The sequence below is a fragment of the Tachypleus tridentatus genome, chromosome 9, assembly GCF_004210375.1.
Source record: "Tachypleus tridentatus isolate NWPU-2018 chromosome 9, ASM421037v1, whole genome shotgun sequence".
NCBI classification, from domain to species: domain Eukaryota; kingdom Metazoa; phylum Arthropoda; class Merostomata; order Xiphosura; family Limulidae; genus Tachypleus; species Tachypleus tridentatus.
Window position 1 is genome coordinate 165,522,291 of NC_134833.1, and position 13,098 is coordinate 165,535,388.

The 13,098-nt window shown below is 32.2% G+C and overlaps 1 long non-coding RNA gene across 1 annotated transcript; it reads right to left on the minus strand.

The window, feature by feature from the left end:
• Positions 1-503: 503 nt before the first annotated feature.
• Positions 504-12,261, minus strand: LOC143226872 (uncharacterized). Its single transcript, XR_013014793.1, has 4 exons — positions 12,155-12,261; positions 5,729-5,790; positions 4,739-4,863; positions 504-634 (listed from the first exon to the last, which is right to left on the minus strand). It is a non-coding gene; the product is annotated as an uncharacterized LOC143226872 (long non-coding RNA).
• Positions 12,262-13,098: the final 837 nt, after the last annotated feature.

The following is a 13,098-nucleotide window of genomic DNA, read 5'->3' on the forward strand; positions in this document are numbered from 1 at the left end:
GGTTTTTCAGTGTATTTTATCTTAAATAATTTGTTTTTGTTGTCATTTGGTACAATATGAGAGTACATTCATTTTAAATTTATGGCTTTCAATGTTTTAAACAATGTTTTTATTGACTTTGTTATATAACCATTGTTAACAGGTATTTGTTTTATAGTTTTTAATTCAGTTTTATAATCTTCAGATGATGAAGGTACAGTTATAAGTCTGTGTAACAAATTATAAAACACAACAAGTTTGTGAGATGTCTTGATGTATGATGGTGTCACTATTAGTCAGTTTTCTGAAGTTTTGAAGGAATTTATACCAATATTTATGTCAGTATTTAAGTCTAAAAATAAATGCTTCCATTTTCGCCATATTCCACAGTAAATTTAATAAATTTGTTTTGTGAATTTATAAGAGTAACAAAACTGTCAAGTTAACTTTTGGATCCTGTCCAGAGACAAATCAGATCGTCAACATCTATATACCAATATTTAACACATTTTGTATTATCTTTATCACAAAACAATTTCTTACCTAAATTGTGTGAAGTAGAGAGGACAAAACAAATAGCTAACCCATCTTTTTATATTTGATCATTAAATCTGAAGTAATTCTGATCAGCAGAGAAAACAAAATACCACCCAATCTGAAAAGACAGGAGGTTTTTATTTTATATTCTAGCTTGTCAATTTAGGTAATTTTAGTCACAAATTCATAAAAAACTACAGATTTTGTATTTAAGCATTAAAAACACTTAATTTTTACCAATGATACCATGTGACACATAAAAATCGACAATTAGGTGTTTTCTTAACAGTTACTTTTAAATTAAGAAATTAACCAATAAATATGTATCTCAGGATGGCTGATATGGGTATTAACATTTTTACTAATAAAGCAGAGAACAACATTTCAACTTAACCTGAAGATGACCTAAGAAGGTCCAAATGTTAGTCTCTGTTTTATAAGTATTAATACCCATATCAGCCATCCTGAGATACATTTTTACTTCAAGTGGGTTTACATCATCATGAATAACCAATGAATAATACTACAATTTGAATTATAATCTTCAGTTGGATACTGAAGTGACTGACATACAATTATAAAATAATAGTTGAATAAATTTTTGAATGTGAATCAATAAACAGCCTTTGACCCATGACTCATGTCAAAAGGGTTAAATCAAGAGAGTAGCAAGGGTAGCTAACAATCTTTCTGTTTTACTGATGATAGTCAATGAGTGAGGGTACACCAAATACAGAATAGAAATACACACACACGTATATATATATATATGTACCACTGATGGTTTTGTGGAACATTCCATCTCAACAGCATGTGGTAAGACTATAAAAGTTTGAGATACACGTTAAAAGTAAGGCATACCTGACTAGGCAATAATATGCAACAATGATATAAGGAAAATATCCTGTATAAAAAAAAAATACACTAACTCAAGTCAGCATCAACCCAATGTACAGAGGCTTGTCACTGGAGAGAAACAATATCCACCAGAAAAAGATACAGTCACATAGAGAAAGTAATGAAAGATAAAGGTATGAGTAGCAGTCCACATTCTGGCCTAGACAACCTCTGCCAAATGACAGATAAAATGACCTGCAGAGACATAGTGGTATTTCAAAATGATGAGCAGAAACACTATAAAGACCTTAAAAGAAAAGGAAAGAGTAAGCTAATCAAATAAGCTAGTGAACCTAACTCACAAAAATGATGGGTGAAAGATTACAAGACATAAAAGGGTTCTAGAGAAGAAACAAATGGGAAGAGTAACCATGTCAATGGGTAAGAAAAATAAATGTGTCCAAAAATAGAAGTAACCATGGTGGAAATCAAGAGAAATTGCAGATTTAGAAAACACAATAATGTGTGTGAAACAAAATCAGTAACACTACATAACTAAACACTTATTAAGCAGACTTGGCTAAGGATATAAGTAACTTATGACAACCATTGGTTGCATCTACACCAAGTAGCTCCATCAGTCAGGACAAAGAACATCCAATCAATCAAAACATATCAATATCAATCTACCTGGATACTATATAAGACCTACAAACTGACATGAAGACAAAAGGCCAAAGACTACTGAAATGCTGTCCTCTATGCTTGAGCAGCATAAGTAGATTACACAGTCACCAATAAATTTCTACAAATATTAATAACAGCCTGCTGTCACTCAATTTTACAGTCAATTCGATATGAATATTCTGCCTAAACTACCAATCAGAGAATAGAAGATGTCTTCCTTGTGATTTTAAAGGTTTCAGGCATTGGTAAAGAATATAATTGTGATAGGTTTCAGATTGATTTAATCTACAATCAAAATAATCCAAACTAATTTTTACTGATGTACCCAACTGCCAGCTGAAATGAACAAAAAATTTCCAATGAGTGATGGTAAATTCTGGAAAACTCTTAAGCAGGGTAACTTTACACTGATTGTGTTAGAAAAAGTATAAAACATTAAACACTCCTACGAAAACAATATTTACATCCACTAAAGTGATTTTGGGGCCTATCAGGTCCCATATATTTTTCCAATAGAAACACAGTGATTTAGCAACATTCATTACAAACAACTTTAGAATGGCTCTGACAAACATTTTTTTTACAATTTGAGCAAACAATTTTCGACTGTCTATCTTTTGATCTGCCGCACAAACGGCATCATCCTCTTTTTGCCCTCTTTGCAGGCGGCTCACATGAGGTTATTTTGTCATTATCTTTGCAGTAAATATCTTTGATTTCAAGCACCAATTGCCGTATAAATTCTCTTCTGGCTCTTGATTTATGTTGACGAAGAAATTCTGGATGTTTTGTCGAGTATAGAATGAAAGCATTGTATGCAGCAAGACCTAGAATGTTATAGAATATGCAGACTGACCAGTCCTTTGATCGCCTCTTTGTTGTATAATATCTCACCAGTTGATCGAGAGTGTTGACACCTGCCTTCGTTGCATTGTAAAGATTAACGATTTCGGGCTTTCCATTCTCTTCTACTTCACCAGACTGATGCTGAGAACTCAGTAGTAGCACATATTTCCCTGGTTTGTCTGAGTGCCTGAGAAGAGTGATGTCATCATGGTAGAAAAACTTTGGTGATAACTCTATAGATTTTGCATTTATTTCAGGAGGCAAGAAGGTTCTTGATTTCCATATGGTTCTAACAAGTCCTGTTCTTTTTGTTCGTAGGTACTTGGCAAGTGTCATTGTTGTGAAGAAATTATCTGTCGTTATTGTCCTTCCTTTTCCAAGAAATGGCTGACTCAGTTCTCTGACTATTCTTTCTCCTTGATTTGTTTCTGTCATATTTCCAACCTTTCCAGTGTAAATTTGCGTTGAGGAGGTAACTTGTCTTTGCATCTGTTAGGCACCAAATCTTTATTCAGATTTGCCTGGCTTTGTCAGAATGTATGTTCTGAAGCCAACTCTTCCTTTGAAGTTACATAGTTGTTCATCCACTGTCAGGTATTCGCTTGGGTTGTAACTGTTTTTGCAATTTTCAATGAAAATATTCCAGACTCCAGAGATGGCAGCATCTTTGATTTCTCTATTTCTTTGAGAGTGGATGTCAAATCTGATTTTTGAGCACATTTTTTTGAATTTGTCTTGTGTAATCAGTTTTCGCAAAAATGGCAAACCGAATTTGGTTGAAAACATTTCGTCTATCGATGCATTTTTGGATTTGCTTATTCCAAAGAAAAGATTAGCTGCAATCCATTTCCAGAGGTCTTCTTCAAAAATTGGTTCTTTCATGACAGTGTTTGTTGAGTGAATGATCTGTTCCATCATATTATCAGAAATGAAAATTTTGAATGTTTTGAATGGTGTAGAGACTCTTGGAGCAGCTTGCCTTGTAATGCCTGGGTTCCCATTGAATATATTGAGAGCTGCGGTTCTCCTGTTGATCCTTGAAGGTGTTGTTGAATAACTAAAATTCTTATCTTTGGACAAAATTTCGTTCACTGGCATCGTAGTAAGATCTTCTTGATTACTTTCTTCACTTTCAGAAGGGTACGGCGCGGATTTGTTCATCATTTTCGCTTCAGAAGAATCATCATCACAACTTTCAGAGTAGTCTTCGACATTATCATGTTCACTTTCATCGTCGGATGGTTTTGTCAGTAAATGTACAGCTTCATCAAGAGATATCATTTTTGACACAGTTTGAAGATTTCAGCTCCTATATATATAGGATTTGTGGATTCTTCTAGAATATTCTAGAAGCTTCAAGAATATTCTAGATTATTCTAAATACTTCTGTAAAGTGTCTAGAATGTTCTAGAACAGGCGTGGGCAAATTGGGAATTATTAATCCGTATAAAATTATTGTTGGAGTAGAGCTATTATCCTACATATCCATCTTTTGAAAAGTAGTTGTAAAATTAATATATTTTTACTATAATTTGCTTTTTTCGGTTGCCCAGGCCTGTTCTAGAATTATTCAGGAAATAAATAAAGTCATTTTTATGTTTTTTGATCTGGGGCCTAATAGGCCCCAAAATACCCTTAGTGGATGTTTTAAAATTTTTTTTTAAATATTATTTTGCAAATGTCTGAAAAGTCAAAATATTATTGCTCCTTAAAATATAAAGGGATAGGGTCAGTTAATGGCAATTTCATTTAAATACAAAATTATTAGCCTAATAATAATCTTTCAGTGGCTCTGGGGCCTATTAGGCCCCAATTTTTGTAGGAGTGTTAAATTATACACATAAACACTTACTACTTGGTAGTGTAAATGTTTCATCTTCATTTTTCATCCATTTCACATCCTGCTTCTCATCACAAAATGGTTCAGCCTTTATCTTTAATACTTCCATGGTTACATCATTATATTCTTATCAAAACCTGCATATAAACACAAAAACAGGTTAATATTTATTTAGAAGGTTCTTTGGGTTTGATGTTTGAAAATTTTGAGTTGAAGAAAATTGTATTTTTAATCTTATATTGAAAATTACTTCGCACTCATAAAGTAAAACAATATGCAATGTAAATTGTAAATAAAGCTTTTCACTAAATGTTAACACAAATGTTTCTCTTGCAGAAGGCAAACATGTAATGTACATTGTAAATAAAATTTTTATTTTACCCTTGTTTTTTTAGTTTATTAAATTCTACCTATGACACCCTTGAAAAAGTTCACTGAGACACCTGACAAAAAAAAAAAAAAAAAAACATTGAGTGTCCAGAACCCTTCCTGTGGGACCCCAGTAAGAAACCTGCTTAATATATATTTTAGCTTGTGAATAACAGAAATCTGATTTATAATTCTTAAAAAACTTCAGACATTGTAAAATCTGATCTGAACCAAAGGAGATGATACAATATCAGGTACCACACAGAAACTGACATTTAGGACATTTTTAAATTAAAAGATTAAATAAAGTACAATCAAATTTGAATTATAAATTACAATTTCTTGAATATATGTCACTATATTTGTCATTAATTGTAGTTTAATAAAATTTTGAGTGTAAGTCTACAAAAGTGACGACATGCCCTCTGAAGGGATAAAAGTGCTAACTGTATTTTCTTTCATAGTGCTCCAATATTTCATCAACTATTCTTATATGTACATATGATCTTTCTTATATTTTTAACTATTTATTTATTGAAACACTTATAAAAGCTGATTAGAACTTATTTCATATCATACATACATTACCATACATATCCACACATGGAACAGTTAAATACACTACACACTAACTTGTAAGTCAGGTTATGATGTTACTCCTTGTCATACGAATGACCACCAAATCAGTTCAAGAACTGTAAATTAAACAATGAATACACATTGTCATAAAGACCTAAAACAGTATTGTTAAAATGTGTTAATCATGTTTAAACAATAACTTTAAATTCAAGAAATAATGTGAATATATACTCTTCAAAAAAAGAAATGCAAAAGGGATATTTTTTTATTTTAAAGAGAAATATATGTAATAACGTTACAAGCTCAGAGTATGTGATGTTACACGTGTTAAGTCACTTATTGTCAGACCAAAATGACAGTAAAAGTTGTGCACTTTGAAAACGGAGGAAAACATTGATTTTTTCGCCAAAACACATTTGTGTCCAATAAATTTGTTTGATTGAGAGATCTGCATGTTCTGCAAGTGCAACATGTGCAAAATCCCTATAAAAGTGACGGTTCTCGATTTCCATAGCTCACTGTTAAGCCACCAACATGCAATACAGTTACGCCAAAACTGACTGAAGCACAACGCAACAACGCCATTGGTAGCTTGGAAACAGGCAAATCTCAATCAGATGTTGCCAGAGCTGTGAATGTCCACCCAAGCACCATCACAAGGCTATGGAATCATCACCAACAACATGGATCACCTTGTGACCGCCCACAATCTGGCAGACCTCATGTGACCATGCCCGCACAAGATCGCTATATCCGGTTATGTCACCTTTGGGATAGGACCACCACTGCGACATCTACTGCCTCAACCATACCAGGGCTGCGTAGGATTTCGATCAGACCGCACGCAACTGTCTACTAGATTCTTAGGCCCTATGTGCAACCCATCATGGTGAACATCAACGACATTTTTCAACATGACAACGCCTGCCCTCACACAGCCCGACTCACCACTGTCTTCTTGAGACACCACAACATCAACGCTCTTCCCTGACCCTCCAGATCACCAGATTTAAACCCCATCAAACATCTTTGGGATGAGTTGGACCGGACGCCTGCGACAGTGACAACCTCAACCGCTGGACTCTACCTCAGCTTGCATCAGCTTTGCAGCCATTCCACAGGATGTGATTTGTCATCTCATCACTTCCATGGGCAGGAGATGCCAAGCAGTTATTGATGCTCACGGGGGACATACTCGTTATTGAAGTTGAGTGACGTTAAACTTCAACTAGTGAGCGTGGACTTCGCCTTTGCAGACTTTGGATGTTCAGCAGTGAATGTGCAAAGTTTCACACATGTCATACAGAACTACCTGGAATAAACTTGTTAACAATTTGTCTCAAATTTTGCCTTTTGCATTTCTTTTTTTTTGAAGAGTATATTTCATAACTATGGTACAAATACTAAGATAGTGAAATAATTTTTCTTGAACCTTTATAACTACTACAAACCCTCTGGTGTTACTAGAAGTACTTAGCTCTATTTCTACTACTTGTAGTATTAATATTAGTATGGCTATAAATCATGATAATCTTTTAACTGTAGTTGTTGTATGAACATACTGACAGTATTACAGTTTAAATTTATGGAGAATAACTTCACAATTAATATCTGTTGACAACAACTTGAGCACTGATACACATGGACAACAACCTGAACATTAAAATTTATGGATAACAACTTGAACAGTACAATTTATGGAGAATAACTTGACCATTAATATCTATGGACAACAACTTGAACATTAATATCCGTGAACAACAATTTGAACACTAAAATCTGTGGATAACTTGAACATTAAATTCTATGGACAGTAACTTGAACATTAATATCTGTGAACAACAACTTGAACATTAAATTCTATGGACAATAACTTGAACATTAATATCTGTGAACAATAACTTGAACATTAATATCTGTGAACAACAACTTGAACATTAAATTCTATGGACAATAACTTGAACATTAATATCTGTGAACAATAACTTGAACATTAATATCTGTGAACAACAACTTGAACATTAATATCTGTGAACAACAACTTGAACATTAAAATCTGTGGATAACTTGAACATTAAATTCTATGAACAATAACTTGAACATTAATATATATGGACAAGGACTTAAAACGAGATCAAAACTTTTATGACAACACTGTTTTAAAGTTTATGTTGACTTCCAGAACAACTTTATAGAAATATTAATAAACTAAGAATTTTGTAACAATCATGGAGAGGTTAAGATGTGAATAAAAAAACAGTATTTTTCTTTCAGTAGACTCTTGGTATTGGTCAACTGATATCAGCACAGGACAGAGGAGATATAGTAAATGACATTTCAAACACTCCATACTTTAACTCATTTGTCATTAATAAATAACTCATAGAATTATTTTATTCTACGTTATACATGTTAATAATTCAGATACACATTTTGACAGTTCTTATGATTCCTCAAAAATAGCATTGTTGTTAAGAATATCTCTTGACCTGAGATGATCCTGGACATTCTTAATGAATCGACAGAAACAAACAAGTTTAATATCACACTGATGATCGTAGGGTGGTAAAAGCTGGACAATTACTGTGATTTTCCAACTAATTAACTGTGAGGATTGTTAATCATTTACATTCCACTCTTATTATTGTTACTTTTATACTTAAAATAATGTGAAATATTGATAATTTAAAACACTTGTAGAGCACTGTTATTCTATTTTGAAGCAGACTTTTTATTTTTCTATTGTTCTTTATATTTAGAAGTGATTTACTTGTGTAACACTGTTATTGTCTGTTGAAGAAGACTTTTTATTTTTCTGGTTCTTTCTCTTACTTCCTTTAATATTTGTTAAAATTAACCACATTTATATTTATGTTATATTGTTTATCTTATATGTTGCCAGACGTTGGTTTACTAATTTTTTGTTTCATTTTTAAATGATAAAATTTGTAAATTAGTTGTTTTTTATTTCTGTTTTTATATTTAATAAGTTATTTTTGTTTAACCCTTGTTATAGCAGTGTTACATTTAGTTAGTTACAGTTTTAAAATATATTGAGTAAAATAACCAACTGAATTCACAATTACACTGATGAATGTTACAGATACAATCAGATATGATATCTCCCCCATAAATGTAGAGGCACACAGATGAGTGGACAAGTGTTTGGGAAAAAGAAAATCTGTGCATAAACATAAAAATGACAAAGCAGTTCAAATAAAAACACAAACTTTCAGTACTCAATATTAATGAGTACCAGCAAAATGTCATCACTGGATACAAATAACCAATGGAAATTAGTGTTTCAAATTATCAGTAGTGTTAAGTGTATCACAGTGTCATCCTTACACATCTTATTCAGATTTATGCAATGGCCCATTGTAAAGGTAATTGTTTTCAGTATTTAATTTTACAAAGTATAAGAAATCAGAATAAATTTGACTAAAACAAATGTATCTTTAACTGTAAAATTACACACTTCTGTTTGCTATATTTCTGAGAAAAACTAAAGTCTAAAACACTTAAACATCAATATAAAATATTACACTATAAGGAAGACCACTCCTATCCAGTGATGAATAAAGTTGATCCATCAATTTATACTAATTCATGGACTTTAAAAAATTTAACTGTGTTGTACTCTTATTTTCACTCTGAGACACTTATACCATCCACTGCACAAAGTGGCTGTTGAGCATTTCAATCAAGTCACTGAAAAATAATATACAATAAATCTACATTTTTTTATTATTTAAGTGACATTTGAAGCATGTATGAATCAGTTAATAGATCCATCAACACTACCAATTCCCTTTACAATCTTAAACACATCAGTCTAATCACATTTTTTTTCAATAGAACACAATTTGAGAGGTTTCAACCTCTCCTCATATGACAATCCCTCTATCCCATAAACCATTCAAGTAACTCTTTCTAACAATTTGATGTTTTTCCTTATGTAAGAAGCCCTAAGCTGAATACAATATCCAAAATGTGACCTAACCAATGACCTATACAATGAAATTACAATATCTTTAGACTTGTATTTAATATTTCTTTTGATACAACCTAAAATCATGTTTGCCCTACCACTGACAACAACACACTGCTTGGTTGGCTTTAGAGACTGATCAACTGTTACAAGATCCTTTTCTTTCATAATATTGTTATACATATAATTCCAATTATGATAACCCACATATATTACATTGTATTTATTATAATTAAAACTAATTTGCCATTTATTGACTCTACTCATTAAATGTTCTAAATTCTTTTGTAAAGCAGCAGCATCCTCTCTACAGCGAGAAACAACAGATACCTTAATATCATCTGTAAATTTAAGTAATTTATTGACCACTATTTCATCTATATCATTGATCTAAATCAAAAAAGAGCAGTGGTCCTAAGACTGAACCCTGAGGTACATTCAACATTTAAGTTTGACTGAACTCCACTTATAACAATCCTCTGTTTTCTTCCATCAAGCCACTCTTATATCCAATTAGTCAACTTATCTCCCACGCCTAGAGAGACAAGTTTCTTTTTTATGTGATACTTTGCCAATTGTTTTCTGAAAAGCCACACAGACCATATTTACACCCTTACCCTCATCTATATATACAGTAACAATTTCAGACTTTCCAAAAATTTACAAGCAACTGATGTAAGGCTAATAGGTCTATAATTACCGTGGCAACATCCCTTAAAGGTAGGAATGACATTAGATAATTTCTAATCCATTGGTACTTGTCCTCTTTTCAAGTACTTTTAAAAAACTGTGGCAAGTGGCTCAGTATCCAATTCTTGACCTCCTTTAAAATCCTCAGAGAAATATTATTTGGGCCAGTAGCTTTGTCATTCTTTAAAACTACTAATTTTATTTCATTATGCTCAGAATATATGCATTTTCAACTTTTCTTCATCTAACAACTGTTTAAGATAAAGAATACTACTTAAATCTTCATTAATAAAAGGAAGAAAGAGAAAATTTTAATAACCCAACCATCTCACAGTTATCAGACATTCAACTTTCTTTATTATCCCTAAAGTGTTCTCCTCCAATCTAACATTTTGTTTACTCTTAAAGTATTTCAACAAATACTTGCTGTTAATTTTTAGTTCCAGCCAAATGTTACTTGTACATCTCTTTTATGTCATAATTTCATATTTCACTGACTAACTTGATTTTCTATAATCTCCTAAATTTATCTTCTATAATACCAGTCAATTTAAATTTATGATGCTTTTCTTTAATTTTATCTCTTAAATTCTTTGTGAGCCAACCTGTTTTTTAAGAGAAATTACTTTTTCTTTCTATATGTTTTTCTTGAATATTTAAAAATTTATCTTTAAAAATTTTCCTTATCTGATTATTGTCTCCAAGCAAGTCAGCTGCCCAATTCACAATAAATAATTCATGTTGCATCCTTTAAAAGTTTGTTTTTCAAACTTGTGACCACAATTTCATTATTCCTTATCTCCATGAGCAGCAAAACATCAAACCTAATACAACACTAATCCCACGCATCCAGATGTTCCTTACTTTCTACCCTATTGATCATTTCTATATTTAAAGTTAACAGATCTAAAATAACATTGTTTTCAGTTGGTTCCTTGATTCTTTGATAAAAAAAAGCCATCTTCAACAGTTTCCAAAAACCTTTCTCCCTCATGGCTTTACTCTAGCATTTCTCAGTTTATATTCCTGAAATTAAAATCATCCATAATTATGACTTCATTAACAGTTGAAATGTTAATCTCGCTGTAAAGTTTCTTACTAATTTCATCACTATCATCTGGTCTGTAACAAATTCCCACTAAAAGCCTTTTTCCCTTGATATCCACTAACAGAATCCAAAATGTATTCAATCTCTTTGCTATTATATTTAATTTCCTCAATTTCAACAGGATGTAACTGACATTTTACGAGTAGAGCATTCCTCCGCCACCTTTAGTATCAACACTTAATATCTGTTACCCTGTATTTGAAAGAAACTTTTATCATTAAAATCATCTACATTTAACAACGTTTTAGTTATTTCCATTATATGAAAATCCTTCATTCCTACCAAACCCCTAAAGTCAGTATTTTATTTCTCAAGTATTTACTAAAGTTCTAGCATTACAACAGCAAAAGTTAAACCAACCCTTATAACTACGTATATATACTAATTTCCTCTGCTAAACTTTAATCTGCATTTTTATTCTTTTTACATTTAATCTCTCCTGGCCTTCACCACTGTCTAGTCTTCTTGGTTTAAACAGTACTTCACAAGTTACAGTAGAATTAATATTAACAGCTCTTGCAAACACGTAATATTTACATACATATAGATAGATAACACACTGTTGTGGATACGTTACGAGCTAAGCCCTACTTTTGTTATCTCTAATTGAACAATAAATCAGTAAATAAAAACATTCTAAATCATAGGTCGCATGAAAATGTAACAAATAAACATGTATAATAATGCTTACAAACACTTGAATTCGAAACGGTAGGAAGGTATATAAATATACATATATACATACAAACACACAATTACGAGTGCGTGCACACACTCACATACATAAATATACTCTCATATATATATATTCACACAAATTTATATACAAGTACGTAAAAACATACAAAAACATGGGTCGCACGCACATACATATATAATTATATGTGCATTATAGTTTTAAAAATAAGTTAAATTAAAAATTAAGAGAACGGATACATAATTTACTGTATAAATCAAACTAAAACGAGAAATATAACTGGAAGCCAAAGCTTTCATTTAAGCAATCGGGGTGGAAAGTTTCCAGGTCAAAAATATTTTGTTTTCTTGTAATTCGTGGTATGTTGTTTTTTTTTTTTGAATTTCGCGCAAAGCTACACGAGGGCTATCTGCGATAGCCGTCCCTAAATTTGCAGTGTAAGACTAGAGGGTAGGCAGCTAGTTATCACCAACCACCGGCAACTCTTGGGCTACTCTTTTACCAACGAATAGTGGGATTGACTGTAACATTGTAACGTCCCACGGCTGGAAGGGCAAGCAAGTTTGGTGCGACAGTTATTCGAACCCGCGATCCTTAGATTACAAGTCGAATGCCTTAACCCACCTGGCCATGCAGGGCCTAATCATTGTTTATAAAGGTCTTCTTCAAAAAAGTATTTTCAAATGGTTTCGGGTAGGTTGTGAAAATTGAAGTTTCGTTACAATTTGTTAAGTCTGTAATATGTTCTCAGATACTGGTTTCTCCTATGCATAACTTTTCCCAACATGAGCAAACAGTAGAATGTATGACGCACTTTGATGTGTAGTTTTACAGATCCTTAATGTAAAAACTCGATTTAGGACCCTGCACGGATGTTTTTGGATCAATATAAGCACACATGTTAGAGCGTATTCTACTAATAGTGTAGCTACCTGCAA